Source organism: Myotis brandtii, unplaced genomic scaffold, assembly GCF_000412655.1.
Source record: "Myotis brandtii unplaced genomic scaffold, ASM41265v1 scaffold412, whole genome shotgun sequence".
Taxonomy (NCBI): Eukaryota; Metazoa; Chordata; class Mammalia; order Chiroptera; family Vespertilionidae; genus Myotis; species Myotis brandtii.
Window position 1 is genome coordinate 650,011 of NW_005365832.1, and position 17,990 is coordinate 668,000.

The 17,990-nt window shown below is 46.0% G+C and overlaps 1 long non-coding RNA gene across 1 annotated transcript in view; it reads left to right on the plus strand.

Moving 5' to 3' along the window:
- The first annotated feature begins 2,635 nt into the window (after positions 1-2,635).
- Positions 2,636-17,990, plus strand: part of LOC106727357 — a 19,472-nt gene continuing 4,117 nt past the window's right edge. The window contains exons 1-3 of the long non-coding RNA XR_001363530.1: positions 2,636-3,117; positions 14,319-14,325; positions 17,417-17,419. This is a non-coding gene — a long non-coding RNA (uncharacterized LOC106727357). The remainder of the gene's footprint in view (positions 3,118-14,318; positions 14,326-17,416; positions 17,420-17,990) is intronic.

Consider the following 17,990-nt stretch of genomic DNA (forward strand, 5'->3'; position numbering starts at 1 on the left):
TCGATGTTTCTCTCTCATCGATGTTTCTAACTCTCTATCTCTCTCCCTTCCTCTATGTAAAAAAATCAATAAAATATATTTTAAAAAATAAAATAAAATAAAGTCAGTATCCTTTCCAAACCACTTTTCCTCAACAGAGTCCAGTTCCACCTTGCCATGCAATTGAGCATATTTCTGTTTAATACAATTTCTCTCCATTTGAAAGCAATCTCTTTGTATGCAATCCAAAGATCTCCCTAAATGCTATCAAAATGGCAACCAAAGTTGGCTTAAGAATCCTTTAAGCCAGTGGTTCTCAACCTTCCTAATGCCACAACCCTTTAATACAGTTCCTCATGTTGTGGTGACCCCCAATTTCATTGTTACAAATTGAACATAATTAAAGCATAGTGATTAATCACAAAAACAATATGTAATTATATATGTGTTTTCCGATGGTCTTAGGCAACCCCTGTGAAAGGGTCGTTCAACCCCCAAAGGGGTCGCGGCCCACAGGTTGAGAACCGCCTCTTTAAGCGGTTCCTAAGGATGAAAAGGATTTCTTTCTACTTCCTCCAACTTAACCTTTTTCATACTACTCTGTATTTCTCCCAAAAATATTTAACTTGATTTTAAACACTGCAAAGTTCTCTGTTCCTGTGAAGCTGAACACGTGTGGGAAGCATGAAAAGGCCACAGACGGGGAAATCGCTAAGATCCCCTAAAGTTCCAAAAGCCCTTCATCCTATTACATCCCTTTTCAGAAGAACCTATCCAACCGTATGACATTCAGGCAAAGGCAAAGCTGTGGAGACAATAATGAGGTCAGGGGCCCGGTTGGCGTGGCTCAGTGGTTGAGCGTCGACCTATGAACCAGGAGGTCACGGTTCCATTCCAGGCCAGAGCACATGCCTGTGTTGCGGGCTCAATCCTCAGTATGGGGCATGCAGGACACAGCTGATCAATGATTCGCTCTCATCATTGATGTTTGTCTCTCTCTCCCTCTCCCTTCTTCTCTGAAATCAATAAAAATATCCTATATAATAAAAGGGTAATATGCAAATCAACCGAATGGCGGAATGACCGGTCACTATGACGCACACTGACCACTAGGGGGCAGGCGCTCAACACAGGAGCTGCCCCCTGTTGGTCAGTGCTCCCACAGGAGCAGGGCTCATGGCTAGTGAGTGCAGTGGTGGTGGCGGGAGCCTCTCCCGTCCCCGCTGCAGTGCCAAGGATGTCCCACAGCGGGAGCGGGCCTAAGCTGTCAGTTGAACATCCCCCAAGGGCTCCTGGGATGCGAGAGGGTGCAGGCCAGGCTGACGGACCCCCCACCCCTGAGTGCATGAATCTCATGCACCGGGACTCTAGTATTAAATAATAATTTAAAAAAGATCAGAGGTTGGGGGAGGGAGGAGTGAATAGGCAGAGCACAGAGGTTTTCCGGGCAGTGAAACTACTCTGTATGATAATATCATGGTGGATACATGTCATTAACTATTTGTCAAACCCCATAGAATGTACATCAAGAGTGAACGCTATTGTGAACTATGGACTTTGAAGGACAATGATGAGTCGATGGAGGTTCATGGATTCTGACACACGTACCGCTCAGGTTCCAGGTGAAGGCAGTGGGGAGGGTGGAGAGGGGCGGGCAGTATAAGGAAACTCTGTACTGTCTGCTCAGCTTTGCTGTGAACCTAAAACTTCTCTATTTTTTTAAATAATTAAAGTACTAGATGTCCTAAATAATGTAGAAGTATATATCCTCCAACCGAAAAAAAAAATGGATACGGCAGTTGAGGAAGAGGTTAAATCTCCTGCAGCCAGAAAAGGAAAAGTGCAAGAAGCAGCCGCTGTCTGTGGGGCCTGCCTGTGACGTCACAGAAGGCTTGGCAGAGAGGACGTGTCTCTGTTTGGTCTAGACGTGAGCGAGAGGAACCAGCCGCACCAGGCATCGGATTCCAGCATCCTCTTCGAAGAACCACTGTTGATGCTGGTGGAACACTCCCAGAAAAGCTAGGCCAATCCGTTCACCGGTGCACATTCAAATGCGCCTCGTTGTGGATTTTACATCTGGGGTCTCACCTCTGGTTTTGTAATGTACGCAGATACGGTATCTATTTTCAGTTTAAGTGGCAGTCAGATGGGCTCCCTCAAGCCACTGGTTTGCCAAGCATCCATTATAAAAGCAGAATCAGCATCTTTCAAGATAGAAATCAGCTTTCAAATACACAGAATTCTAATTCAAATTTAAAATCTAATGAGAAACAGCAATTCTCACCGCCCGCTCCTATCCGACCAGTTGCACAGAGTGGAATAGAAGGAGGGCCACATAGGCGTCTGATTCGACTTATCTGAGAGGACATCGCCTGGGCACCAAATACGGTTTCAAATGTTGGCGCAATACGTTGTCTGAACATTCACACACACACAACCAACTTTCCATCAAGTATCGACTCACTAGAACAGTCCGACAGAGACACAGACACCATGAAAGAAATGTTATTTGGCTTCATTAATTGAAGATATTTTAAGTGAGACTATATGTAAAGACATTATAGATCCCTCTACTTTCCTTCAAATGTTCAAGTCTTACAAAATAGAAACAGACACATAGATACAGAGAACAGACTGACAGCTGTCAGCGGGGAGGGGTTGGGGGCAGAGTGAAAGAGGTGGAGGGAGGTTGGGGTAAACGTTGCCAAGCTGCTCTTGAACATCCTGAGGGGGCCAGCTTGGTCCTCCCTTAGGCCACCCCGGATCAGTGATAGGATCATCTTCTGTGCCCTTTGGGACTGAACCAGATATTCTAACCAAGAACCCACAGTAACAGTGATTTCCTATCCAAGTCTTTCCAGAGCTGCCCCAGTGAAAGCCTGTCTAAAATCCTGCAAATATGGGGGGGAAATGATAACCAAACATCCTCCTGTACTATTTCCCTGACTGGTGTGGAAGGTGGTGGGGCTGTTAAAGGGCTATTCATGTCCTGACACACTGAGCTCTCAGCCACACACTTCTTGATTACACATATTTAACAAAGTCCAAGAAAAAAATCCACCAAAACACTTGTCACTATGTTCCCCCACCAATCTTTTTAACCAGGGCTATTTATGTAACAAAAATTAATCACGTTCTGTCCTGCCTGTCTTCAAAGATTCCAGGAGGAAGAAAGAAAGTAAACAGTACGAGACGGGGAAGGATGGTGAGAGAGGAGAAAACACAGCAGCAGAAATTGGCACCGGATCATTCATTCATCCATTCACCGGTTACTACTAACCTACCAGGAGGTTAACCAGGGCCCTGCATACTAAAATTGGGGGCACCGGGTAGCTCAGTTGGTTAGAGAGTCCTCTAGATACACCAAGGTTTGGGGTTCAATCTCCGGTCAGGGCACACACAAGAATCAATCAATGATGCCCAGCTGGCATGGCTCAGTGGTTGAGGGTTGACCTATGAACCAGGAGGTCAGAGTTCAATTCCCAGTCAGGGCACATGCCCAGGGTGCGGGCTCGATCCCAAGTAGGGAGCATACAGGAGGCAGCCCATCATTGATGTTTCTATCTCTCCCTCTCCCTTCCTCTCTGAAATCAATAAAAATATATATTTTTTAAAAGAATCAACCAGTGAACGCATGAATAAGTGGAACAACAAATCAATGTTTCTTTCTCTTTCTCTCTCAAATCAATATTTTTTTAATTTTTAAATTAAAAAGCAGGGGTGCTGCCCTAACCAGTTTGGTTTGGTGGACAGAGTGTCTGCCCCCGTCCTGAAAGGTCCCAGGTTTGATTCCAGTCAGGAGCACGTACCTCAGTTGCAGGCTCGATCCGGGGCCCTGGTTGGGAGCATGTGCTGAGGCAATCAATGGATGTCTCTCTCTCACATCGATGTTTCTCTCTCTCTGTCTCTCCCTCTCCCTTCCACTCTCTCTAAAAATTAATGGAAAAATATCCTCCAGTGAGGATTAACAAAAGAGAAAAAAAAAAAGTATCGGTGGAAACATTTTCCCCTTGAAGGGAAGAGCAAAGAAATGGCTTAGCTCCAAACTTTCTAAGTCACACACTAATCAGGGGGCTAAAAACGGATTAAAACCAGAAGTGAGAGGCTCAGCGAAGATGCTCACTCCTTCCATGAAGAAGAAAAATGAAAGTGCTCACTAAATCCATCTGCAATAGACAGGTCTAGTGATTGGGCAGTTCTGTGACAACGTTCCCTTCGGACAGTAATACCAGCAACTTCGCCCGAAGTTCTAAAAAAGAAAACAGCGCACACTGTGGAGGCATTTGGGGGTGAGGGCGTGGGAAAGCCTTCGTATTTCAGCGCTATTATCAGTTGCAAGTGTTTTCAAACAAGAAGGCAGGGCCACAGCCTTCTGTACGTGCATCCCAAATGCTTCACCCGAAGGGGAACCGTGAGGCAACATCCTTTGGGCCTGAACACAATGGGCTCCCTCTTCTAGACCAACTCAGAAGTGGGCGATAACGAAGATGACACGATACGTGAACCACGTAATTACCCAGGCGGCAGACCAGTATTCCATCACTGGGTGTTTACACGGTGCTTCAGCTGCATCCTAAATATAACCATAGAAGTGACACGTGATTCTACAAGTGCGCAGTAGGTTACAGCGTCGTCGTCATCCCGATATGCCAAGGTTGCAGGTTCGATCCCTGGTCAGGGCACATACAAGAATCAACCAGCAAATGCACAAATAAATGGAACAACAAATTTCTCTCTCTCTCTCTCTCTCTCTCTCTAATCAGTCAATAAATAAATAAATAAATAAATAAATAAATAAATAAGTGCAGGCAAATGAAAAACAAGAGCTCTGCCCTTACTAAGAGCCAACAAGCTAGTTAACCACTGGCCTCGGTTTTCCCCTCTGACAAATGGGGATTCCGGCGTCCGCCTCCTGTCTCCCCGGGTCATTGGTGATATTGTCGGGAAATGGGGAAGGTTTTCGACAGCGGAGGTCCTGAGTCGTCAGTGTTTTCCAAAGTCACACCCTACATGAATTCCTTTACAAGTCTTCTTTATCCACAGTGTCTCAGTCCTGATTCTCTCTCTCTGGAAGATCAGAAGAGAGAAAGGGAGCTACCCTTTCAGATGAAGGATGACATGTGTTGCCTGACCTCCCTTCTGCCCCTCACTAACCAGTTCAAGATGCCCATCTTCTCCCAAGATCAAAAGGAACTCCAGGCCGAGAAGGAGTTTAGAATAACTCAGAGGGCTCTGGACGAGCAAGAGGGGGCGGCTGATGCTCTTCATAGTTACAGGGACGTGAACACTGGAAACCACACACACAAGCTCCCTCTCTTTCTCTCCCTTTTCCTCCCTCCCCCACCCCCCGCAAACGTATAACTCACACAGAAATTACCACACTTAGCTTCAGAACTTTCTAGAATAATGAGAAACATTCGACGAGTAGATACTATTGATACTCATTTTTTAACTTTATCATTTCCATCTGTATAATTAAGTGTATCTTTAAAGATGTATTTGTTTAAATTGACTCCCCATAAACTTAAAGCCACTTCCATCCCCATGACAATCTAGACCAGTGATGGCAAACATTTTGAGCTCGGCGTGTCAGCATTTTGAAAAACCCTAACTTAACTCTGGTGCCGTGTCACATACAGAAATTTTTTGATATTTGCAACCATAGTAAAACAAAGACTTATATTTTTGATATTTATTTTATATATTTAAATGCCATTTAACAAAGAAAAATCAACCAAAAAAATGAGTTCGCGTGTCACCTCTGACACGCGTGTCATAGGTTCGCCATCACTGATCTAGAGTCTCGACTCAAAAAAACGGAAAGTAGTGTTTTTAGCACACACTGGGAAATACGGAGACTTCCGTTTCGCTCTCAAATGGAAGAGGAAAAGCCCTCCTCCCCCATCTTGGCTCGCTGAGAGCAGCAAAGGTGCGTTTTCATTGTTCCTGAGTCCACATCTGGAGCTCACGAATCCCGTTTGAAAGGCAAATGATTTAAAACATAAACACGTGTCTTCCTTCTCTACAGTGACTCCTTGAGGGATCGGCAAAAACCTGAATACAAACAAACTATTGTTTTAAAGAGGATTTTTAAAAAAAAAAAAAAAGTAAAAGCAGACCGTGAAAGCTAACTAAGCTTCTACTTTCTCCTGGAGAAAACAATAGAAGCAAGAATTCCCCCTCGGTCCAATTAACCTCGGTCAAGTGCAGCTTAGGAAACACTCAGGCTATCAGAGTGTGCACCTCAGTCTCTGAGCCCGTGGTCCCCCGTCTGGGCTGGGTTAGAGCAGCGGTTGACAAACTTTTTCTTGAAACGGCCAGCGAGTAAGTATTTTCAGCTTTGAGGGACACACAGGAGAGCAGCCACCCGCGTTACGTACGTAAATGAGGGACGCTGTGCACTGATACACTTTTATGTATCCACACTGACACTGGAATTTCATATCATTTTCATCAGTCTCAAAAGATTATTCTTTTGATCTCTTTCAACCACTTAAAAATGTAAAAACTGCATTTAGGCCACATAACCCCCTACACTGGTTGTGAGGCTTCTGTCTCAGCGGGGCGGGGGGAGTGGGCAGGGGGAGGGGACCCCCCTCCCCGAAGGCTGGACCTGGCCACCCGGAGGCCTGAGTCCTTCCAGCCTCCTGGGTACACAGCTCTGGTCATTTCTCTTCCACTTAAGTACAACCTCCACTCTGGCTCTTCCCATCCTGGAACTCCAAGAAATAGAATCAGTGTGGCTCAAGAGCAGTGATCAACATTATTAAAAATTATTTTAGCCCAGCCAGTATGTCTCAGTGGTTGAGCATCAACCTATGAACCAGGAGGTCACAGGTTCAATTCCTGGTCAAAGGCACATGCCCGGGCTGCAGGCTCGATCCCCAGTGTGGGGTGTGCAGCAGGCAGCCAATCAATGATTCTCTCTCATCATTGATGTTTCTCTCTCTCCCTCTCCCTTCCTCTCTCTGAAATCAGTAAAAACCTATTTTTAAAAGTAAATCATCTTAAAGAACAGTCTAGTGGGGAATACCAATTCAGGTTAAGGTTCAAGAGCATCTGTACATGCACCTCAAACGTAATGCGGTCAACCTCCCTCCCCCTCCTAGCTCCTTCTCCCTTTTAAAAAAAAATATGTATGTTTCTCTCCTCCTATTTTTCTTTCTTTATTCTACTCAGGTTTTTCATGTTCATTTTCCTGTGACCCTTTTTCTTTTGCTCTACATCTTAACTGGGTACAACCTCACCCTGAAATACATTTTAGAATTAAAATACACATACGTATCCAGGCATGTTTAACTGACCTCCTCTTTCAATAGCACACTATAATTTTAAGAGAAAAAAGACTCCAAATTAAAATGGCTTTTTACAAAGGATCCTTCCTCTGACTTTTTTAATCACTTTTTTTCCCAGAGAAATTTATGATTTTCTATATTCATTCACAGACTCACTCAAGGCTTGAAATTTTACACCAGTGTTTTTCAGAAATTTGCCCTTATGATTTTGTTGTGAAAATTGCTCTAGCAACTATCTTGCTCTTAGACACTTCCTCAAAAAGACGTGGTTTTATACTTCTGTGAAGAGGAAGTGGCCTTCTTACAACTCGTTTTCAGTTCTTTCTGACAACTTAAATCAAGAATGACTGCAAACTCCTCAGAATTTTTTCCACACACATTTATTCTCCAGTCAAATTAACTGAGTCAACTGGTTTGTTAAAATCGAAATGAACGAGAAATGCCCCTCTTCAAATTGTAGGAAGCAAAATGCTATAATTGTGTTTTTTTAAATGCTACAATTCAAACCAAAGTACAGAGATTTCACACACAAAATAAAACAAGCAGGGACACCTCCTACCAATGTTGTCTAAGCTAGAGAGAAAGAAGGCCAGACAAATGGGCATAAATTGAAAACAAAAAAATAATAAAAACCATATCCTCATAGAGCTGAAATTGACCCTAGATAACTAGCCTCTTTTTTTAATATTATTTTTATTGATTTTTTACAGAGAAGAAGGGAGAGGGATAGAGAGTTAGAAACATCGATGAGAGGAATACATCCATCAGCTGCCTCCTGCATGCCCCCTACTGGGGATGGAGCCTGCAACCAAGGTACATGCCCTCGACCGGAATCGAACCCGGGACCTTTCAGTCCATGGTGCTCTATCCACTGAGCCAAACCCGTCAGGGCAATAACTAGCCTCTTTAATTTGACAAGTGAGGAACCAACTAGAGATTCAAGGACTATTTATTGCGTGCCTACCATGGGCCACTTGCTGTACAAAGACTTTCCTTTTTCCCCACATGATTGTCACAACTTCCCCACAAAGCAATTATTATGATACCCATTTTACAGTTGAGGCAAGTTGTGTCTCAGGAAGACTGACACAGCCCGTGAGAGCACAGATGTGACTATAGTCCAGACCTCCAAGCATCACTTCAGTCTTCTCGTAACCATGCCACGCCCATGTAGTACTTTGGGAAATTGTTCAGTAAGATGCCACAATATTTTAAAATATTATATATACAGTGATAGAGTAACTGGGAACCTTGATATAAGACTGCTTGCTAGCCCTAGCTGGTTTGGCTCAGTGGATGGAGCATTGGCCTGCAAACTGAAGGGTCCCCAGTTCGATTCTGGTCAAGGGCACATGCCTGGATTGTGTCTTGATCCCCAGTGGGGGGCGTGCAGGAGGCAGTCGATCAATGATTCTCTCTCATCATTGATGTTTCTATCTCTCTCTCTCTCCCTCTCCCTTCCTCTCTGAAATCAATAAAAATACATATATAAAAAAAGATTTTAAAGAAAAAAGAAAAGACTGCTTGCTAAAAAGCAGAGCTCCTCAAAACAAGACTACTTCTCCTTGGCTGCTAAGAAGAGGAGCATCAGCAACTGAATGTCACACTTGCCTCAAGGACCACAAGGAGTATTTATACTGTGTCGCCAAAGTACCTAAAATCCCAGGCACAGGCTTCTACATTAGTCATGACAATATCACGGACTCAAGTAGCGGTTGGCCACTTCTCCAGCTTACAGTCTACTCTTACTGGTAACCCGGATTCCATTAAAAAGGACAGGGAAGAGTGTCACACTCGTAGGAATAAAGGGCGGTGTTTCAGCTGCCACCAACACCCACTTCCTGTCAGGTCAAAAGAGAGGCGTGGCAGCCGGGGCCCTTAAAATTGAGACCTTGTACCTGCTCACTGTCTCTATTTAGAAAAGACCCAGTTTAAATAGAAACATGGTTAGAAAGTTAATGTAACAGTGATTTTTGGCAACTCTCATATGCAAACTCCCCCGGAGACAGCTTACAATGAAATGGGTTACAAGGAGAGCCAAATCTAGGTTTTCCTAAAGGCAGACAAGACACCATTTTCAGGCAGATGCTCAAATACCGGACTTGAGTTATGAGAGCTACTTAAACTACATCAACAGATGGGTGAACCTCACAACTAACTCAGAACATATTCTGTAGGCAACAAAACTAGCAGAATTGTGTGCTTTTCTGACCAAAAGGAATCTAATGTTTCCGGAAAGAGGGCCTGGCCCTGAGCGGGCCATCTAGGCCAACTGGTAGTGTGTGGGTTCTTGACTTTGTGTAGGAAAGATTTCACAGCGCGAGTCCAGGTGGACGTTTAAAGCTGGGGACAGTGAAACCAGGTGGGGGGGAGGGGGAGGAGGGCCTGAGATAGTGGGGCATTAGAAGGGCCACAGAGAGAGCAGGAAGAGGTAAAGAGGAAGAGAAGTCCCTTCCAGAAACAGTGAGTCACTGGTGTTTAGGTGCCCTGGGCAAATGCTAAGGTTTTGTGGTTTTGTTTTTTTTGTTTATAAGATAAGAACTCTTTGCAAACATAATCACCCTTCCATATTCATCAAATACCCAATCAGCATTCAAATTTCTCCAATTCTTTCACAGAAGTATCTTTCAAGTTTGTTTGAATCAGAATCCAAATCTACTCACTGCAATTAGTTTATGTCTTCTCATTTAATCTATATATTTCTCCTCCATCTTTTTTTTTCTGGTAATTGACTTTTTTAAAAAATGAGATCATTTTTTTCTGTAGATTCCCAATAGTCTGGATTTTTTTAAGTAATTTTTTATTTAAAAAGATTTAGCACTAGCCAGTTTGGCTCAGTGGCTAGAGCGTCGGCCTGTGGACTGAAAGGTCTCCGGTTTGATTCCGGTCGAGGGCATGTACCTCAGTTGCAGGCTCAATCCCTGGCCTTGGTCTGGGCGTGTGTAGAGGCAACCAATCAATGTGTCTCTCTCACATAGATGTTTCTTTTCTTTTTAAAAAAAATATATTTTTATTGATTTCAGAGAAGAAGGGAGAGGGAGAAAAATAGATACATCAATGATGAGAGAGAATCACTGATCTGCTGCCTCCTACTAGGGATCGAGCCAGAACCTGGGCATGTGCCCTGACCGGGAATTGAACCATGACCTCCTGGTTCATAGGTCAACGCTCAACCACTGAGCCACCCGGGCCGGGCTCTGAAGACTGTCTTAATAACTACCCATCTCTGGACCCCTGTAGTCCCTATCAGTACCCAAATGCTGTCTAACCTGCACTCTGCCTGTTTGAAAGCTGTTTCGTATGTCACGTGTATCAGTAAAGATGTGATGGGTCCTTCCATGCACAGGACACTCAATAGCATCTCTAACAAGACCATGAGCTGCAGGAGGGAAGGGCCTCCTGTGATACTAGCTCAGGGGGCCAGAAGCGCCACAGCTCAGAATGCGTACCTTGGAGTCGACCTCGCCCACAGGTGAATCCCAGAGACCTGTGACCCTGAGTGGATTACTTCATCTCTCAATTCTCATTTTCCTGTAAATGGAATGACAGCCACTCTCTCACAGAGATGTTAGGGTTAAATCACATCAAGTGTGAGTACTGTCTTGTCTTCTCATTCGCAGTCCTCCATGTGGCTTCTGACTATTTTAGTGTCCCCGTTCTTACCTGTCCTTATCCGTTTTGGAAAGAGGGGGAGCAGAGGACTCCAGCAGGGTCGTTGCCATGGAGATGGAGTTCATTCAACACTCCTTGAATGCCTAAGTACCTAGGAGATCCACCTTGCCATGGGTGTGATGTCCCTTCCCATAATGTTTAGGATGAACACCTCCCTTTCCCTAGCGTCACCCCAATATTTCCCCTGGGAAGAAATGGAACTTGCTCAGAACTAACTACAGTGCTAACCCATCCCCACCACCAAAAGCTCAACTTCAAAAGTGAGGAATATAACCAGAAACGAAGACAGGATGTGATCTTTGATCTTCTGATGGGGCAGAAATTTTTCTCTGAATTTTCCCTAATTAGAAAGGCTGTTCCAGTACACAGATGAAAGCTCTGTTTACAGAAGTGTTTCCCTATTTTTTTTTTGTCTGAGCACCTCCTGAGTAAAAAGCATTTGAACATGTACATACACACATACATATCTACTTGTCACTTAACAAATATTAATTGAGCATTTCCTATGTGCCTCTTACTGTTCTGAGTGCTGAAGATACAGAGGGATTGAACCAAGGCTAACACAACAATAATAAAGACCTTTGCCTGGTTATTTGTATTTCTCCTACACATAAGTTGTTTTGGTGTTGTTGTTTTTTAAAAAAGGATGAAAAATATGGTGTAAGGGATATGTACTGTGGAGAAAAAATAAAGAAAAGGGGACAGAGAATGTAGACTGGGCATTTTAAATAGAGAGGCCAGAAAAGCACTCACTGAAAAGGTAACATTTGAGTAAAGATCTGAGAGGTGAGAGTGGACCACGTGTGTATCTGGGGAAGTTTCACAGGCAGCAGGAACAGCAGGATGTACACCTGGCATGTTCGGTGAGGAGGCCCGTGTGCTGTGCCAAGGAGCCAGGGAGGGAGTGGAGGAGGCACTGCGGGGCAGGTGAGTGGAGGAGCTCTATGACTGGGTTTTACTCTGTGTGAGATGGGAGGGTTTTGGATCAAGAAGCAGCATGAGCCCTGGTCAGTGTGGCTCAGGTGGTGGGGTATCCATCCCATGCACTAAAAGGCTGCAGGTTCGATTCCCAGTCAGGGCACATGCCAGGTTTGTGGGCTCGATCCCCAGTAGGGGTGTGCAGGATGGATGTCTTGCTTTCACATCAATGTTTCTCTCTCTCCCTCTCCCTTCCTCACTCTCTAAAAATAAAAATCTTTTTTTTTTAAGTGGCATGTCCTGAGATCCATCACTCTAAGTAGAGTGGAGGGGCCAACACTGGATGGGGAGGACTCGTCAAAAGGCCGCTGCAATATCCCAAATAGCGGTTTGGCCAGGTGGTAAAAAATGGGAAGTAGAGCCGTAACCGGTTTGGCTCAGTGGATAGAGCATCAGCCTGCGGACTGAAGGGTCCCAGGTTCAATTCCGGTCAAGGGCATGTACCTTGGTTGCGGGCACATCCCCAGTGGGGGGTGTGCAGGAGGCAGCTGATCGATGTTTCTAACTCTCTATTCCTCTCCCTTCCTCTCTGTGAAAAATCAATAAAATATTTTTTTTTTAAAAATGGGAAGTAGAGCTAAGAGAAGTTCACAGTACTGGTATATTATATTAAAAAGTTAACGGGGTTTTTTAAAGAAATCTGAATCCTACATGTTCTTTCCCAAACTCAATAAGCCATCTTGCTCACCCCTGGGATAGAAACGACCCTCTCTTTGAGAGACCGCTGTTTCACCATGATTGGTTGGTTGACTGGTCCCAGCTGACCTGAATTTCTGCCTGGCTTTTTGTCTTGACACTTCTGCGCTCACTTCCTCTTTCTCTTCGTCTTGCCAGTCTCAGATACCAGAACAGGTTTCCTCCACAGGCCAAGCCTGACTACCCACACAGAGGCTGCTGACTGCATGTAGGAATTCCCTCCTTGAGAACGTTTGTGGTCTCTGTGTCGACTGCACCCAACCTCTGGGGCCCACCGTTAGGAAATAGACTTGCTAGACCCAGATGTGTTGTGGAGTTCCATAAAACATGAGCCTGGGGAGACCCAGGCCATTTGCTAAAGCAGCACCTCTAAGGGAGGCCAAGGGGGGCTCCAGCGCACCACGGAGCAGAACAGACAAACACGGGGTCTGCACGGTGTGCTCCCCTTGCTCTGAAATAGGCTCAGGGGGTTGTAAAGGGCCACACAGAGAAAAGCCAGAGGGGCTCTGTGTGCCTAAAATGCAGTTCGTGGAGATCCCAGAAGATGACACCCTTGGGGAAAGTACCCTTGACCCCTAGGCAGAACTCCAGATGTGTTTCTCAGACCTGGTCAACTCTGAAGCTGCCACTGCCACACTGGGTGGGAACTCAGGAGTTGGTGGAAGGCAGGTACTATTTGAAACCAGATTCCATGGGTTGAGAAGGATTGATACAAGATATCTGGGGTGCTCTCTTAGAATGTCAGAGCTTGAAAGAATTTAGAGATATTTTACAGACAAAGAAACTAAGGCCAGGACTTTCCCAAAGCCAAACATACGACTATTAGAGAAAGAACCATGAGTAGAATCCAAGTCTTCTGATTCCCAATCCAGTGATTGATATATATATATATATAAAACAGTAATATGCAAATTGACCAAACGACTGCTCAACCAGTCTCTATGAGGTGCACTGACCACCTCTCGGTTCCTCCCCCCAGCCGGCAGGCTCCGATCGCCCAATGGCGAATGGAGAATCGGGGGTGGGTGGCAGTGGGGGGCGGGGCCAGCTGCTGGCAGCCGGGGAAGATGGCCCTGATCACAGGCCAGGCCTAGGGACTGTACCTGTGCACGAATTTCATGCACCGGGCCTCTAGTTTTAAAATAAACAACAGCAATGTAACACTGAAACCTTTAGAGGCCTCAGCTGCTCCCACCAACCTCTCTAATTATACTAGGAGCTCTGAAGGTTCCCTTAGGGCAAAATGACCTCCTGGTATTAAGATCTTAGAAAGTTACACTGGGATTCTTATGACTCACAAGAGAGAGAAGTACAAAACCCAAGACACATGAAAACCAAGAAATTCAAGAAAACACTGGTTTCGTAAAGCCTGAAACAGCCCAAAGGTGGACTATGTACTTCTTATTTGCTTGGTCCAATTAAGAGAGTACTAGATGTCCTGTTTTCAAAGGGGGGGGGGGGGACAAATAAAAGGATCCTTAAAAATTATGAATAGGATCATTTAAAAACTAGTCATGAATTATTCATTTCAACCTCTGGGGCTACCAACTTTTTCACAAGTAAAAACATTGATAAGAGAATGGACCTGCTCTCCCAACCTCTGCTGACAGACAGAAGGCAAATATGATGCTGGTTAACAAGTAGTAAGGGAATAATCAACCAAACTTGACTTTGGGTGGTGGGCACACAATGCAATAGACAGATCGTGTATCATAGAAATGTACACCTGAAACCTACATAACCTTATCAACCAGTGTCACCCCAATAAACTCAATTTAAAAATAATAAAATAAAAACATCAGATTATTTATATTATATATTATATATTATATTGTTATATAATTTTTGTTATATAAAACTGATCTGTAAAATAAAAATCTTGGATTACCTGCAGCCCCTCCGCCAGCCGCTCAGAACCCCTGTGCCAGACGGAAGCCGTCCTCCACCTCTGGGCTTGCCCGTGGTCCTATCACCACCTCGGGATCCCTGCTCCGGGTGAACCTGGCCCGGAGGGGAGTGGCCAGTCTCCCGTCACACTAGCTCGCTGCTATGCCAGGCCTGGGGTGGGCAGGCAGAGCCCTGCTGGTGCGGCCACGTGTCCAGGGTTGCCTGGGACGGCCTGGCTCGCACCTGCTCCCCAGCTCACACTCTCATCAGTCTCAAAAGTTGCCCAGTTTGGATAAACATGATATGGCCAACCAAACTCTACGTAACGCCTAATCATCTACAAAACACTTATATGTTTACTTGTTTGTTTTCTGAGCATCTGACGTGTCAGGAAAAAGAAACACTGAACCAGTCACCAGCAGTTTTCTCATCCAAAGGGACTTTCAAGTAATACTGACACCACGTGGGCTTTGAAAGGACCTGGGGGGGCGGGGAGGGGGAACTGCTCCTGCCAAGCTCTCCTATAGGCTGAGCTTCGATGGGAGGAGCTTAGGGGGGACAAATGGGAGCCAATCGCTGACACAAGTCTGAAACCAGAGGATGATCAGATCTGTCATTCCTGACTGTATGTCAATTTTTCACGTTATCCTTCAGCCCAGACAACTTCACATGACATTGTTCAGTCCTGTTTCTGGCACAAACAACTGGGCCTTTTTGGGTTTATATTTACTCTCTGTTTAGAGGAAAAGAGGAAGTTAAAAACATTTTTTTTTTTAAGTTTCAATCAGTTCAGGGCTAGACCTTGTGTGCTGCTGCAGCCAACTGTTTATTTCAGAGAAGCATAAATTCCGTTTATTTGGAAAAGTCACTGGTCTAGACAGCACAGGTACCGGCTCTGTGCTCAAGAGAAAAATACTGATACTGTCGTGCAGAAAGGGAGAGTTGTACCTGGCAACCTACACTGGAGACTAGAAGGAAATATATCAGGATGTCAAGAGGGGTTCTGCCTGAGTATAGAGACTTCAGAGGGTTTGAACTGTTTGTCTAGCTTTCTGATTTTCTATCTTGATCTAGTTTATATGCTAATCACCAAGGGGAAAAAAATCACCAAGTTACCCACCAACACCTCACTCCCCAGGGGCGGTGGTGGGGGGAGGAGGCTCACAGGTAAGCCAGGCCCAGGTCAGGTAGGAGGAGAAGCTCAGAGCAGCTCCTGACCTCCCAGGCCTGGGGCCGGCCCAGGGCTCCGAGGAGGGCAGGGTGCAGCTTACCCCGTGGCTCCCGGGAGTGAGACAGACACCCGTGGGTCCAGTGGCTGCACTGCCCTGTCAACTGTTAAACGCACAGCCTTGTGGTTAGAGCCCCACCTAGGCCATCAAGGCTGCCAGGATAGGTGGACACCTCGCTGGCTCTCCCTGGGTGTGTGCCCTTGAACACGTCAATTAGCCTCTCTGGTCCTGTTTTCTCGTCTGTAAAATAGGAATCACACTACAGTGGCTGTGGGTACTAAGAGAGATGATTCACAGCAAGGGCCCGGCGTACAGTAAGATCAAGATCAATGTAAGCCATTATTAGGTCTCGGCCACGAAACACCAGTCCTCAAGTGCACTCCCCAAGCCATGTGACTGGGTCCCCAAACAACTAGTGAACGTCAGAGAATAAAGCCTTTCTCTCCCCTCTTCTCCGAGGAAGGCAGGCCTGGAGCACAGTGTCTGCTGTGAGCCCGGTGCTCCAGGGAATGAGGGGGATGGGGCAGCCCAAGGAGGTGGCCAATAGGCCCAGGGCCCCACACTAGGGGCCAGAAACCCTGCCTTCCAAGTTACAGGGATTCTCAATTCCTGCCACCGCCAGGGCTGCCAGCCACTGCCTTTGACAAGGAGATGAGTAACTCAAGTGTGAGCCCGAACTTGGCAAGGGGACAGCAAGCCAGAAGCCTCCAGGCAGGAGCGCCAAGCAGGGCCACCTGCTGAAACGGCTTGTCTGCGGGCAGCCCTCACGTGGAGGTGGCACTCCGCTGCCACTGGCAAGTTCAGGTAGGAACAGTCGTGAACATTTCAGAGGCCCGACGAACTTCCCATCTGACTTCAAAACTTTGAAAGTTTTAGGGGCCCAAGCTGAAGAGATGGCCTCACGCTTAAAATCACTGCAGTGCTGCCCGGGCAGCGTGGCTCAATGGTTGAGCCTCGACCTAGGAACCAGGAGGTCATGATTCGATTCCCTTTCAGGGCACATGCCCAGGTTGCGGCTCAATCCCGTGAGGGACGTGCAGGAGGCAGCCCATCAATGATTCTCTCTCATCACTGATGTTTCTCTCTCTCTCTCTCTCCCTCTCCCTTCCTCTATATGTGTGTGTTTAAATCACTATAGTGCCTTAACTATGTGACATAAAGGGCAGCCCCCAAAAGTTCAACAGCAAATCAAATTGCAGAGTTTCACGGCTCTCTTGAGCCAAAATGCATTACATTCATAGGTTAACAGAATTTTCTTCCCCAAACTTAAAATTACCTCGTTTTTTTAAATCAAAGATATAAATAAACCACCTGATGTCCATTTGGAGAAAATAATGACATGGCTGTATTCATTACAGGGGTGCGTGTGCTCCGTGCTCCTTACGGGGACCGCCCCCCTGGCTTGCTTTAGCCCCAGAAGTCCCACGTCCTACAAAAACCCTCAGTCCCTGCAGACAGGATGGCGGTCCCCCTGTCGCTGGAACATGATGTGTGTTGTGTGCAGAGGAAAGCAGAGCAGACACAGTGACAAATGCAGAACTGCCAAATGCCAAGTTTGTTTGTAGCAACAGCTTCCAGTTCCTTCTCGTAGTAAAAAAAAAGAAAACACCAAAAACTGAAAGCCACACTTGCCACCCCCTCCCCCCTTTCTTTTCACTCTTCCAAAACAGAGCTAGGAAGGGAGTCCTCCTCCCAGGGTACCCCTGGATGGGGTGCAGGACTGACTGCTGAAGCGGTGACCACACAGCCCAGAGAGCTCCGGACCCAGCTTGGGCCGGACAGGAAGCGTCAACCTCTATCCCTCCCACCTCAGGCCCGTTCAAAACAAACCCAGACCGCTTGTGATCTGGGTCATCTAGCGCAAGAATGTGTCCTCAAGCTCAAAATCCAAGAGGCTTGAAAAAAATCAAGATTCACCACACACACACACACACACACACACACACACACACACACACACACGGCATTAAACAGATGAGGGAGGAGTCAAGAAAAGTCTGTGTTACAGATCTCTGGATGGAGAGCGAGGCACTCACTCTTCTACAAACTGTCGAGCAGGGACTCCAAGCTGGCTCCCCACCCACAACGGTGGAGCCCAGCTCACGCGAGAGGCGTTTAAACCAAGGGTATTTCTGCCTCTGGTGAGGTTAGCAACCCGCTTCTAAGAACCTCAGTTTCAAACTGAAAGGTAAGACTATATAAGGCAAGGAAGGTCACACACTTCCTGGACCCAAAGCCACACGGAAACCATGGC